This window comes from Solanum stenotomum, unplaced genomic scaffold (genome assembly GCF_019186545.1).
Source record: "Solanum stenotomum isolate F172 unplaced genomic scaffold, ASM1918654v1 scaffold26577, whole genome shotgun sequence".
In the NCBI taxonomy this organism is placed as follows: Eukaryota; Viridiplantae; Streptophyta; class Magnoliopsida; order Solanales; family Solanaceae; genus Solanum; species Solanum stenotomum.
Window position 1 is genome coordinate 100,703 of NW_026029083.1, and position 15,256 is coordinate 115,958.

The 15,256-nt window shown below is 29.1% G+C and overlaps 1 long non-coding RNA gene and 1 pseudogene across 2 annotated transcripts; one reads left to right on the forward strand and one right to left on the reverse strand.

The window, feature by feature from the left end:
* Window positions 1-811: 811 nt before the first annotated feature.
* On the forward strand, window positions 812-5,141 carry LOC125851503 (uncharacterized). 2 transcript variants are annotated; one of them, XR_007444917.1, is made up of 4 exons: window positions 812-952; window positions 2,054-2,169; window positions 3,659-3,803; window positions 4,790-5,136. It is a non-coding gene; the product is annotated as an uncharacterized LOC125851503 (long non-coding RNA). The 2 variants fall into 2 exon arrangements; XR_007444916.1 differs by having other exon boundaries at window positions 835-995; window positions 4,790-5,141.
* Window positions 5,142-13,634: 8,493 nt separating this feature from the next.
* LOC125851507 (transcription termination factor MTERF4, chloroplastic-like) lies at window positions 13,635-15,107 on the reverse strand (annotated as a pseudogene).
* Between the last annotated feature and the right edge of the window lie 149 nt (window positions 15,108-15,256).

The window sequence follows — 15,256 nt, forward strand, 5'->3', positions numbered from 1 at the left end:
AAAAAAAAAAGGTGTATACTATTGTTCTTATTTTTTGAACGAAAAAGATAACAGATTGAATATGAGAGGTTAGGGACTTGTTATTGTGATTGTTATGGCACAATTGAGATTAAATTTGCAAGATCTCAAAAAAAAAAGAGCAAGTTGGTGACTGAAGTCGGCAATAGCAATTTTGAGTCTCACCATTTAATGTACTTTTACTAAACAAACAAAAACAATGTAATTATAGAAAACACTTCATTAATATGTTATTCATGTCAACATTTCTATTTGTTGCTCTTCTCTATTCTTATGTGGGTTCTTTTCTTCTTTTGTGAAGATATCGATTTATTGGAGAAGACTCAGCATAGAGATAATAAAAAATATCAACTTTTGATTTTGTCAAATAAAATTTGTGACTTAAGTTATTGTGATTGATTTGGAAAATTTACATTGATGATTTGCTTGGCTTGGTATAAATGCATAGTAATATGCACAAGAATCATTCACAATATATTTCTACAAAGCTTGACAATGTTCCTACCAACATTATTCAGAACTATTTATTACTATTTCAGATCTCAATCATATTTTGAAGAAAGATTTAAACAAATAAAATTATATAGAATTTAAAATGTTGGGCCCGTGCATAGCACGGGCAAGAACCATCTAGTATATTTTATAGAAATGTGAAGACGACCGGACGACCAATGGCAAATTAGCAATTATGTTATTATGCAAGGGTAAAATGGTAATTATGCATGATTGATATTTTAGCAAATCAAGCTTTCTTTTGCTTTCCATTCCAGATCCTTCTAGATCTCTTTCCTCTGCTTGCATATATAATTTACAATTGTTAAGACCCAAGAGACAAAGTGCTCATTCATCTTCTTCAAATCTCTTCTTCTCCTGATGATGGTGCAAAGCTTATGGGTTACGAGCTAAATCAACTGTACTATTAAAGCTTCATTTGGTAATTGTACAAGTCTTTTTGTACTTTGTGGGGGTGATAAAAGGTTTTTTGATTATCTCATCTATTGCTATTTATTTTTAAGTCAATAAATTTAATAAAGAAGATTGTTTCAAAAAGTATAACTTTGATGCCCTGTTATTTTGTGTGCCAAATTGTGACATAAGTTATTGTTCCTGAGAAGAATCCATAACCTATATTAATTCTTGGCTAATAAAATAATGATTCCCAAGAAGAAATTGTCGATCTAGCGGAGATTGTTCTGTTCTTAGAAGTGTCATTTGAGCTTCATCTATCTTGATTGTTGTCTAATAAATATAATGAATTGGAGAGGTCTGCCAAATCATGTAGATAGTAACTCTTTTGGCCATTATTTTTCTAAATAAAAGCTCCAATTCAAAATTCTCAATTTTACTACCAATTTGTATGTTAATGTGAGTTGCATAATAAATGAATCCACGGGCAAAAAATTGTTTCTCATTCATTAAATTTCTTTTAACCTTGCGCACTCACATGACCTTAAAACATCCTCTTTCTTCAAAGCAGAGATATCGGCTCTTGCTGAAGCAGAATAGCCCATCAATTTGTAGAAGCTTAGTAGCTTAGTTGGTTTTTGTTGACTACCTGAACTCCGCCTTGTTGGTGACGGTTTGATTCTCCACATTGTAATCCCCTTCGCATTTTTCCTTTCCCTACCCCTACCACTATCTCTACCCCCAATTTTAACCCAAAAAAAAAGAAAGAATAATAGCCTTCAATTCTTCTTATTCACTTTGAAGAATATTTTAACTCTATCTATACTTATATTTCTTACAATTTTCATTTTTCAATTTCACTGTTGAATTTCTTTGAGTGTTGTTGTTCCATGATGAAATTTATCTACCTATGAAGAGACGGAAAAAAAATAAAATTTGGCTTGAAGAAAATTTCTTTGTAGATTTGATACGATTTCCTTGTTATTTTTAATGTCATTGTTGACAGAAAGTTCCAATCTAACTTTTCCTTTCTGCCAATTAAGTTGAAAGCAGAGAAACATATACTTTACATACAGTTTCCTTGCCATTTTCAGCATCTCTTAACAGTTGATTTTTGCTCTCTTTGTAGGCGTTGTCAATTCAACAAACACTTAAAACTTGTGATCCTTATGATTGTGAACTGAGAAGTATATAGAATTGGATCCAGGTGTATTCTGTCATATTTTTCTGAAAAACAATAGCAAGGTACTTTTTTTCCTTGTTCTTTTTAAGTATAATTTTTTTCTTTATTCCTCTTATGATATTTGTGTTATATATTCAAATTTTCATTAAGATGATGACTTAAATCTATATTCTTGTGAAACCTTGAGGATTGAAACCTTTGACTTCACTTTCGGATTTGAATTGCTGGTATATCATACGAACTTCTATAGAAGTCATCACATTTACCACTAAATTTTAGAGGTGACTCTTGTCCCATCACTATTTAGATATTGCAATTTCATTATGGCAAATCATATGTATAGGATCAATAGGGCTACTAGCCATGACTAAAAAATATTTTAGAAGTTCACAGGTCCATTTACAGTTTAGGCTATTTACGCTTTAAACAATTTTTTAAATATGTCACAGATGAAGTCCTATTTGAGAAATATAAGTTGAACATTTGGAAAGTACCATATCAATCTATTCCAAATGGTTCTATTGTCCATTGTTTTGATTCTTGGGAAGCAAAAAGAATAAGATTAAAGGAAGTAAAAGCTAAAATATTGAATAGGAAAACATAACTATAAGATGTGGCATAGTATTTTTTTCTCAAAAACAATTGTCCGCCACAATTATAAATGGCCAGCTTAAGTTGTGTGGAATAAGCACGACATCTACTGTACCCTATGTTTTCAAACACAATTGGCATGTAGGAGAAAGTCTTACCATGTGACCTGAATAAATTATTGTCTAATATCTGCCAGTGTTTTTCTTGACCTGTAAAGTAGAAGTTACTTTGTTATTTGGGACCAAGGGATTGTTTGTCCTTCACTGAATTAGTTGAGCTATAAAAAAGAGTATCTATGAATTTTATTAAATTTTAACAAGCGGTTGGTGAACGCCAAGAGAATCCTCATGTTCTAGGGGTTTGGTTTAACAGTAAATGTTGTGCTATGTGGAACACAAAGATGTGCTAGTTATATCACAAGTTTGAAACTTGACTGTTAGACCAAATTTTACATTTAAGTGAAGAACAACAGTGATAAATCCATTATCTTGAAAATATTCTGGTCATAAAAAATATTTGACGAGAGAGTCAACAAGATCATGTTGTTAGGAAAATGTTCCAAGAGTCTGTCTTCTTTTGCTACTCGCTATTCTTTTCCTGTTTCGATGTTTCATTTATCTCTTCATATGAGTTTTAAAAAAATTTTCCTTGGAGATTTTCATTCTTCAGTCCTTCAATGTCGTATCTACATGTTTTATAGAGTTGCTTTTATATATTCCTCACCCTGGATTTGAAATACCAAGTGTTAGTCACTCTTAATTTTATGCTGATCTGAGATCTCCATGTTGAACATCATATTTTTACTTGTTTTGTTCATAGATTTTCCAGTTGCACCACACTTTAAAATCATTTGAATTTTATCAAATTTTAAATTATATTATATCTAGCTTTGAAGTTTTATGGAAGAAAATCATTTAGGTACAGAACACATGGGACAGTAAAATCAATTTTTTTTTATAGTTTTGACAGAGACCAAATGGAGAATTGAGATTCTGCACTCCTCTTGTGAACCATTGCGGAAGGCAAGGGTACTACAAAAAGAGAATCGTTAACCTCGGAGCCAATTTTTCAAGACCATTCCTTGTAGTAATTTTATGTCAATATGGTTAGTGAATTAAATATTGATTATTTTGAGGCTATATTGTTTACTTCAACTATTTTTTTTCTTATATCTTTGAGTTTGTTTACCTACTTAAATTCTTATATACGTTTTCTACTAATTTTTAGTAAAGATTAAGTTCAAAAGAATGTAACATAATGAAAAATTGTTGTAATTTAACGTCGAACTTACTGCTTCCCTTTTAGCTATATCTTACCTCTTGTGCCATTGTGATTGCAATCACTGCCTAATATAAGAAGAAAGTGATGGTAAATAGTCAATATATGGTCATTTGATGCAAGAATGGATGCAGAAGCTTAGGCAGAGTGTGTACTGTGCGTTGGAAGGGTTGCACCTAGCCGTTAAGTTGGTTAGGTTTTATTTAAGAAGAATAGTTTCATGTTGCTCAGTTTAGTCCAATAGGTTTTAAAGTTATTTCTATTATTATCAAAATTGCCCGATATGTTTGAGGATTGGATACTTTAGGTCCAATTGCTGGCCACTTATGTTTTGTACTGTCCAGCAAGAATGTTGGACTATTTAAGTATTGTATTTGTCCTTGTTGAATTGAAGCAGAGAATTGTTTAGCTAAATAGAGCATCGCTTGTTTCTTACTCTTTTCCTTTTCCTTTCTTCCTTTTCTTAGCTTCTTACTCTTCCATTACTGTCTTATTACTTTTCAATGTTGTCCTTAGCTTAATTGTATCATCATTCTTGATTGTATGATTTGTATCCACAAGTCATTTTGAATCGTGAAATGATTATCAGTTAAGAAACAAATTTAGAGAGGATTTAGTTAGCATGCTTATGAAGTCGTAAAGTCTTAAACCTTTCCCATCATAAAAAAGTTATGGTCGCTTTTTGGGAGTTTTCCGCTGAAGCATATGCTTCAGTTAAGGGAGATTTGATTTGTCTATATTTGATCCTTCAATTTCTTATGTTCATCTCTTATGTCTATTATAATTATTAAAGTGTTCATGTGATATATGCAGATGGAAGGCCTTGGATTGTGTAGCTCTTAGAAAGAGTTGTGTCATTCTTCAAGGATCACAAAGGTTCGATATACTTAATAATTTTTTTTTTTAATTATTTGCTATGCTATGTAATTTTTATATCTATTTGTCATGGTTGTTGCCTTTTTAGGGGGCTATTGGTTTGAGTTAAATGACAATCATCATGTTAATAAAAAAATTCTCTCGGAATTACTTTGATAAATTATTTTAGAAGGTCATTTTATTCTTGAAATACCAATGATTGTGAGATGGATTCTTTCTCCTAAATTCTAATGATGTGTATATTGATCAATGACATCATATGGGCACAACTTAGATTTCTACTATGACAGTATAATTTAAAAGTTAAAGCCCTACCTTCTTTTACCAAGTAATGTTATTGCAAGATTTTACGCTCTCAAAGCTGACATACTACATGATCGTCTTCTTCATTGAAGGTTTGGTGTTAGATATGTCAAATAAATATATCTTTAAGTGCAACAACAACCATGATAGTAAGTGCGATATTGTTGTGTCGGAAAATGCGTATGTGAATGTATAATATTTAGATTGTTTGATTCTTCAAAATTATTTTTTTGTATCTTATTTGTTGGTTATCTAGATTCTACAGAGTCGATTTAAATATAGAGTTGAGCAAGATCACGATTCTTCCCATCATTATAGTTAAAAATGTTGATTGAAGTAATTTTATTTCCTTTTTTCTCTCGGTATCTCTTGTTATTGTTATTTCAATGTGAAAAGCTATGTAAAAGAAAATTCCATTGACTCTTGACACTCTATTGGTGCTACAAAAAAAAATGAGTTTGATGACAAACATATATTATTCAAAATTGACGTAAAAAGTACTATAAATCACAATAATTAACAATTTTAAAAAAATACATATAAAAAAATCACTTGACTCCAAAAAATCTATCAATGCCACATAAATTGAGACATGAGAAGTAACATATATTATTTGAAAATTATGTTAAGAAGATACTATAAATTACAAAAATTAACAATTTAATATGTTTAAAAAACATAAAAAGGTTTACATGATATAACATAAATTAAGACACAAATTAGCATATATTGGGCCCCGTGTAACAAAATATTGACTCTTGAAAATCTACTGCTTGTTCATTACTAATGTTTAAAAATAGTATTAAAAATTTATCGCACTCAAAATTCTATTAATGTCACATAAATTAGGATAAAAGAAATAACACTATTATTTAAAGTTTATATAAAAAGTACTACAATTATTGTAATTATTGAATTCAAATATTGAAAAATCATATAAAAATGATTAACTTTCTAAATTCTATTATGCCACATAAATTAAGATAAAAGAAGAAACATATGTTATTTATAAAAATGATGTTAAAAGCACAATATACTATAAGTCACAATAATTAACAACTTAATTTTAAAAAATAATATATACAACAATTAGCTGCCTCTTCAAATTCCATTTGCATCACATTAATTGACCATTAATTCTGCATTTTTTTCCTTTTAATTTTGTCTTACATTTCTTTTTTAGCCTATTATATATTTGAAAATTACAGTAATAATACTTTAAATCACAATAATTAATAAGTTTAAATATTTAAAATTAATATAAAACAATCATTTGACTTCCAAAATTCTATGTGTGACACATAAAATAGGTTTAGAGGAAATGACATTTATTATTTGACAATGACGTAAAAAGTATATAAATCACAATAATTAATAACTTTGAAATTTAAAAGACATAAACAAAATTGGCTAACTTTCGAAATTATATCAATACCACATAAATTGAGACATGAGAAGTAAAAAAAATTATTTAAAAATTGCATAAAAGGTACTACAAGTTACAATAATTAACAATTTAAAGTATTTTAAAGACATAAAAATGATTACTCTTTGAAATTATATCTATGCCACATAAATTGGGAGAACGAAATAATATACATTACTTCAAAATAGCTTAAAAAATTATAAATCACAGTAGTTAATAACTTAATATTTTTAAAAATCATATAAAATTTTGAATAACTTCTCAAGTTTCAACATGTCTGCTTGTAGCCAGGGGTAGTTTGGCAATTTAAAATTTTCTTTTTTAAAAATTTGTCTTTTATTTGTTTTTGGAATAACACTTTTGAAGTACTACTGATGAAGTTATTCAGGCTAATAGGTTTGTTGTTTTAGGTTTGGATGATGGATGATAGACACAAGTGATAAATGTATTCATTTTTCTAGGGGCAAAATGTAGACAAACACATTGTTTGTGCTCCTTTTATTTGTGTGAAATTCAAAGTTAATTCTCACTTAGATGGATACAAATAGTGGTGATGGGGTTACTGGTTACCTATGAAGTATGCTCATGAAGCTATGGTTGCAATAAATTTTATGGGAAGAGTTGGGCACGTGTAATTTTGAAGATTGTTGCCTTATGTTAAAAAGAATGCCTATGCTTTTATGTTCTCTGTGATTTTAGACATTTATTATAGCAAACAAACAAGGAACTAAAAGTCAAGTCCTGACCAAATGACAACACCATTGCTGGTGCAAAACATTAGTATTACTTGGCCTAAAATGTTGGGCCCGTGCTTAGCACGGGCGACACTCATCTAGTATTATATAGAAGAGTGAAGACGACCAGGACGACCAGGGGCAATTTTGTCATTTTACCAAAATTATCAACTTAAAACAATTATACTTTCTGCTACAAAATTATTGAATTTCTCAAATACCCAACCAAGTTGCTATTATTATGATGGTCACATGTACTTTCTATCATGAAAAGCACAAAAAATATCATAAGTAGCCGTACTATCTAAAAATGGTGGGACCCATTTATTAAATCAATTTATATTTCATTAACACCTTTACTTTTTGCACTAAAATAAATATAAAAAGAAACAAACATGATTTAGAATGTATTAAAAAATAAAAATATTTTAATTAGGGAGCATAAAAATAAAAATTAATAAATAAAATGGATAGATAAATTAAATGAAATTAAAGTAAATTAAGAAACTAACTAAATTTTTAAATAAATAGTTTTAAAATTTTGCGAATCAAATATTAAAGAGAAATAATAAGTATTTTTCGTGTTGAATTTACGTACATTAATGATAAGAATATTTTGATAATAGAATATTTTAAATTTTAAGATTAATCAGATTGTTTACTTTATTTACTTAATATTGCTATTCTTTTGTTTGAAATAAGAAGTTAAGAATCAAAACACATGAAAAATCAATACATTAATTAGAGAAGTAAAATAAATTTAAGTAGATTAATATTTAGAAAGAGATGACAAAAATAGCAAATGATTAATAGTAATTTTAAAAATTATGAATAAATTTTGAAATAAGATAAAATATCTGGATGAGGAAATCAATTCGATATGTAATGATCTATGTATTAAAATATCATGCTAATTTAGCATTTAATTCTAAATAGATTTTTTTTTAAAACAAAGAAAATGCATTTATGTTTTCAGATTGTTTGAAATTTTTTCACTAAACTGATAAAAATAACAAAAATACTTGTTCCTATAAATTATTGTGCATGAAAAAAGAGAACCAAAAACACATTTATATCATGCTAAAAAAACTATGTTCATTAAGACAAATTATGCATATATAGAACTTCATGTAATAGTGAAACATGCTTCTTAGTTCTAATTTTTATGTATGAGTGATAAATAAAAAATATTAATCTCTCTGTTTTAATGTGTTTGTTCTATATTGACTTGGCATTAAGTTTAAGAAATTAAGGAAGATTTTTTAATCTTGTGATTTTAAATTTTAAATATGTGAAATATAGTAAATGTCTTTTACTCTTGTGATCTTAAATATGTTATGTGGAGTTGGAACTAAGAAAAGAAAAGGGACATTACTTTTTAATAGATTATAAAGAAAAATTCAACAGATTAATTAAAATGAATAGGATAGATTTCAAGATGATAATATATAATGATTCATGATTTTTATATAAGATATAATCCAATCTAACTGACAAATTAACTCTGAATCCTACTAAATTTGTGTCTTATAGTAATAAACAAATAAATTGAATATTATACTTCAGAGTTTTACAACTTAAAAAATGAATCTACCCATCGCTAATATCAATTATACTTTAAAATATTATTGGGTTAATTTAATTTAATATTTTTTATTCAATATTTGATATTTATATTGGAGTTGCCCATTCGGATATAGAGCTAACTCAAAATTAAGATATTTAATTAAGAAAGGAGAAACACCATTCAATGCACTATATTCTTTGGTGGTTAATTTTTGATATTTTTTAATACTAAATTTTTTACCAGGATCAATATTAATTAATGTTGATCAAAATGTTATAGAAACACCTTTTAATATTTGTCAAATAACGATTAATAATTGATTATACTGGGCCCGTATCACGGACCTTAAGAATCTAGTATATATATATAATAGGAGAGGTGATAATGTTTACGTGTCAGCACCACAAAAAACAATAATTGTTATTAATTAAAATAATTAATTATAAAAAATATTTTTTACTAAATAATTATTTAAAATGACACGCGTCATTTTAAAACTTCCCACTACTCCACAAGTTGATAAAGTATATAGTTTTTTTTTTAAAATAATAATAATTAAAATTGTTCTAAAAATATGCAGTTGTAACGTGTTAGATTCCATTTTTTGTGGAAAGAGAAATTTAATTACCTTTACATAACCTTTTTATTTAATACTCTACGATTAAATAATAACTTAAATATGGTGATTAACGTTTGTGTATGTTTGATTCCCTTTTTTTGTGAAAAATATTTTAAATTAGTTCAACTTTATTATTTAAAATTAACATCTAATAAATCCTTATATTATAAACCCCTGTAAATTTCTTTCAAAATTGATCATTTTAATAATACTTAATATTTTAAGTTTTATATCAGATTTTTTCTTATTTACATTTTAAAATAAAATTATTTTTTTTAGAAAATTAAAAAATTCAACCAATAATAACAACAACAACAACAACAATAATAATAATAATAATAATAATAAATATAAAAACACATCACCTAAATAGGGCGTTTTAATATTCCTTTTTTTTTTAAAAATAAATAAAGTAATTATCCAACTAAATAGGGAGTTTTAAAATTAAAACTTCTCATTTTTAGTCCTACTTATAAACAAATTGAAAAAAAATTAAAATTAAAATTATTTCTCTAAAAAAACATACTAACTAAACAATCTGTTTAGTTTACGTGAAAATTTCTTCTTTGTTTTATTTTCTTAAAATTATTTTTATTCTGACAATTAAAATTTAATAAAAATAATATTATTATTAATAATAATAATAATAATAATAATATAATAATAATAATAACAACAACAACAACAACAATTATAATAATAATAATATAAAAAAATCCACCTAAATAGGACGTTTTGATCGTTATTTTGAAAAAAAAAAAGTAATTATCCAACTAAATAGGGAGTTTTAATATTTCCCATTACACTCCTACTTCTAAACAAATTGAAAAACTTTTAAATTAAAATTATTTCTTTTAAAAAAACACACTAACTATTGTTTAGTTTACATTAAATAAATATCTTATTTGTTTTTATTTTCTTAAAATTAAAATTTTATTTTGACAATTAAAATTTTAAAATTCAAAAACTGAATGATAAATAATTAAATAAGAAATATGAAGTTAAATTTTTTTAAGATATTTCCATCATTATTTTAAAATTTTAAAATTGATTGTCAAAAAATTAAATAAGAAATATATCTCTCTCTCTCTCTCTCTCTCTCTCTATATATATATATATATATATATATATATATATATAATATTTCCAACTGAAAAAACTTTTTTCTAACGTCTCTTTTCCTGTTAATTTGGTGAGAATGAAAAGATTTTTGGACTAGTTGATGGCTGATGGGATGTTTCTTTTTCTGACGCTACTCTACTTGGAAGACTTTTTTATCTTTCTTTTTTTCAAGGGTATATGTATTGTGTACATATATTTTCAAGAAAGATTAAAAAAAAAGACTTTGTATTTCCTTTACTTTTTGAAGAAAAAACTTTTCTTTCTTCTCTTGTCTTTACTTTTTCAACTTTGTCTTCTTTACGTCGCGTCGCCGGAGCCGGAAACTGATTTTCTCTTTTTTCTTCTCTTCTCTGTACTTTTTCAAGCTTTGTCCTATTTACGTCGCCGGAAACTGATTTTTTCTTCCCCAAATCTTTTCTCGGCTTTGGTCAAAGTGTCCGGATTGGATTGACCGAATCCAACACGCACCCAGCACCCACGCTCGCACCAGTGTCGCGTCGAGACGGGTTCACCTGCAAATATGAAGAGTCCGCACAACATAGCCCATAAGCACTATTACATTTACCAATTGCCTCTAAATGCCATCACCATTCAGCAAAACGAAGGGAGAGAAGGGAGAGCAGAAAGAGGGGCGAGAGAGAGAGAGAGCGAGTGGGAGAAGGGGGAGGAGAGAGAGTTATGTAATTATTTTAAAGTATAAAAGAATTTTTGAGAAGGATAGTATATAAGAAATTAGTAAATATGGTATTTATTCTCAAAAAAAAAAGAAATTAGTAGATATGGTATGAATATTTGTCTAATTAGGTAATGTTCTCAAAATTAAATCAACTCGTTGAGGAAGATGAACTATTGCAATGAATAAATATTGTATAAATAGTGTATATGGATGTATATACATCTCTAATACATAATTATACATCATATATATACACAATTATACAACATTGATACATTACATGTACATATGACCATTTTATTGAGAGAGAAAAAATTGTTCCATAGTATACAGTTCCTTAACAAGCCCTATTTAATATAGGGTATTACATATCAAACAATAAGGCTTAACCCATCGGTGGCCCCTTAAAGTTGGCATCAACTTTCACTTAGACACCTGAACTAGACTTTGTTCATTTTAGACACTTCATGTAAGGTCCTGATGTGTCATTTTGACACTTTTTGCTGATATGGCATAGTGAGTGTGACCCACTTATTAACCGCGTGTCAGGCTCTTTTTTAGCCAATTTTTATTTTATATTTCCTTGTTCTTCCCCATTTTTTCAACCACCATTTTCTCAAACTTGAACTTCTTCCATGGTAAAATATATTCAATGATGCCACAAACGAGGAATCTAATTCCAAACGTCAGGGCTTTCCCCAAGATTTCCCAAGGATGATGCCCTTCTTCCTCAATTTAATTTGAGAAAAAAAGACTGAAATTTGAAGAAAAAAAAAATGAAAAGTTGGGGATGAATAAAAAGTCACTAAAAATGAGATAATCCCATTAAAAGAAACTTAACAATGTGATATGAACACGTACACATTTGTATTTTAAAAGTTCATTGGATCTTAGATTATTTTTTTTTTAGCAATAAAATCTGTAGAATTTTCTTTTAGCAATAAATTTTGTGGAGCTGCATTTATTTGAAAAAATTTGAGTTACACAAGTTCACTAAAGTTCTACCATGGAAAGATTGAACAATATTTAAGTAAAAGAGATAGAGAAAATTTCGGGTATATGGTAGAAGATTAAGGGGTGTGTGCTACTGTGCTTGTTTCTCCAACGTTGGAGAAGACGATGGGGTGGCGGTGGGTGGGAGATGCTTGTCCTAATGATTTTTTAAGGTGATTTAATCCTTTTTTTGTTATTATTTGGAAAAAAAATGCCATGTGTCATCGATCCATTGGCCATTTTTTTTATAATTGATAGTTTATTATTTAAGAATTATTTTGAACAAAATGACAAGTGTCCTCATTTAATTTGACACTTTACACATCATCCGCGATTGGAACACACTCACCATCATATTTTTGCTGAATGTAAAAAAAGTGTCAAAATGACATATCAGGGTCTTACATGAGGTGTCTAAAATGAACAAAGCATAGTTAAGATGTCTAAGTGAAAATTGATGCCAACTTTAGGGGGCCACTGGTGGGTTTCAATATGCCTTCTTCAATGTTAATAGTTTTTCCAATAATCTAGTAAAGCAACCAAACATGGGGAGACCTTACAAAATGAAACAAAGCTAAGCACAAGGAAGATTTGCAACTTAAAGTCTAGCTACTCATAAATCAAAGAATCATATACTAACTAAACCAGCATTTATTTTCTAAATGCAAAAGCCAAATGTATATCAGTAGTAACCTGTATATTAAGAAGGACAAGAGAAAATATTCAAAATTGTAACCATGAGATACTGGTCATACCTTGCCAATATATCAAGGATGTGCTATAAGCCTATAATACCTGTACAATATTTTCATGAGCAAGAAGTGGTAATTGATTCCTTTTTTTTAATAATCAGCTGGTTAAATTATTTACATGAGAATGTATCTTGATAAGAGAAAGAATATATCATATTAATCATTAAAGATGAGATATTTGATTTTCCTTTTGACTTAGATATTGCTTCTGAAGCTATATGATTCTGCAATATCAGGAGCGATCATAGCGGGTGGATAAGCAAATACCTAAGAAATTGTTGTTTTGCATTGACTTTAAATCTGAAACAAATCCCATGGAAAGAAATAATTTTGTGTTTAATGACATATGGAAAGGTCAGGATTATGCAAATGACATCTGAGAGAATTCCTTCGATAGAGGCAACTTCAGTAGGAGTAAAGCCTGGGTATTAAGGTACACCAATACAAAAGGTAGAAGTTAAGACAAGGAAGATCTTCATTTTGATAAACTGGACTGTTATAAATCTTGTCAAACTACAGAAAACGAGAAAGTAGCACGTTGATCGTAATGGAAGAAAAAGGTAGAAAGCAGCAAAAGAATTCAACTAATATTGAAAGATATTACCATTTATACCCAATTCACGAATGTTACAAAGTACACTACAAAGAGACAGTGCGTCTATATAGTGTTTCATCTTCACTGTCATCTTCCTCTTCTGATACAATCTCATTGCCTGGTAGTTCTAACTTCCCACCCATACAAAATGACGGACCAGAACTTTCAGGCTCTACATAATCACCATACAATCTCTCTTCAAATCTTTGGTCACTACAATTGAGAAACCAACCCAAAGAACATCTGATTCCCTTGCTCTGCAACCTCTGGTACCTGGGTTTGATTCTCGATTCCAAGCTATACGTGAAGTAGTCTGGAAAGTCCAAAAGCTCTTCCATTGGCCGACCCATATCGCTCTTGAAAAAGTAATAACTATTTTTCATGAGGCCAACTTGCAAGGCAACTAACTGAGGACATTTTACAATCATGTTTGCCACATCAGCCGTTGAAAATCCCCGTCCAACAAGGAACTTGACGGGTTTCATTATCACATGTTGGTGTAGACTGACAATTTGTGGCATCTTTTCAATGACTCGAGCAAAACCATCAGGATCAATCTTAAGCTTTAAGTTAGCTTTCAAAGGTAAACCAAGAATTTGTGGAAATTGTGCAATAACAGAAGGCAAAGTGTCCTTCTTTAAGTCCAAAACTGAGTAAGCAATTTACATTTGGTTTCACTGTCTTTTCATGATCATAACCAAGTAAATATGCTTGCTTTCTCCAACATTCTCACCAATATTTTCTTCGGCAAACCCAATGAAACCAAATAATCCACAAGTGGTTTAATCATCGTCCCAACTCTCATACCAAGAAAATATGGATATTGTGTTACCATCGGCCCTACATCCCTCAGATTAACCCCTATACTAACCAAGTAAGCAACTGAAGATTTCATTGTTCCCTCAAGTTTAAACCCTAACAACTCAGGATATTTCATCAAAACATACCCAATATCTTGTTTCTCAACATCAAGACCTCGTAAAAATTTAATAACTGGGACAAGCTCCACAACCACGACGACACTAGTATGTAAACATTGAGGATAAATCTTAACAAACTCACCAAGCTTAGACCTTTAAAGCCCAACTTTCTCCAAGTATGTTAAAACAAGAATTATGTTTTTCCTCACACTACAACCAACCAATTTTCTGCAAAAACTCAACACGTTCCCGCATAACTTCAACAGTAGAGGGTAATTCCAACTCCTCTAATTCATCAGGGATTATTCCTAGAGATTATTACACGTGACACCAACTTCTCCTTACGCCCTAGGACTACACCTCATGTTACTATTGGCATTTCATATTCTGAGAATTTAGAAGAATGGGTCGAAAAGGGTTTTTGGTTCAATATCCTATGGGGGGCTTGAGGGGTTTTGCAGGGTTTAAGAGTTGGGTTAAAAAATGGATCTTTTGGGATTTCTGAAGATTGTTTTTAAGGATTGATTTCTTTATATTATTGAGGTCATTTCAGTGAACAAGCAAAGATCATTCAAGAATGAATTCACTTAAAAGAAAAATAAAAGCTTTAACGCCATTACCTTACCTTTGCTCAAGCAAAACGAAGAAGTTGTTGTTCATTTTTTCATTGAGAAAAAAATGGGGGTTTTGAGTAGGG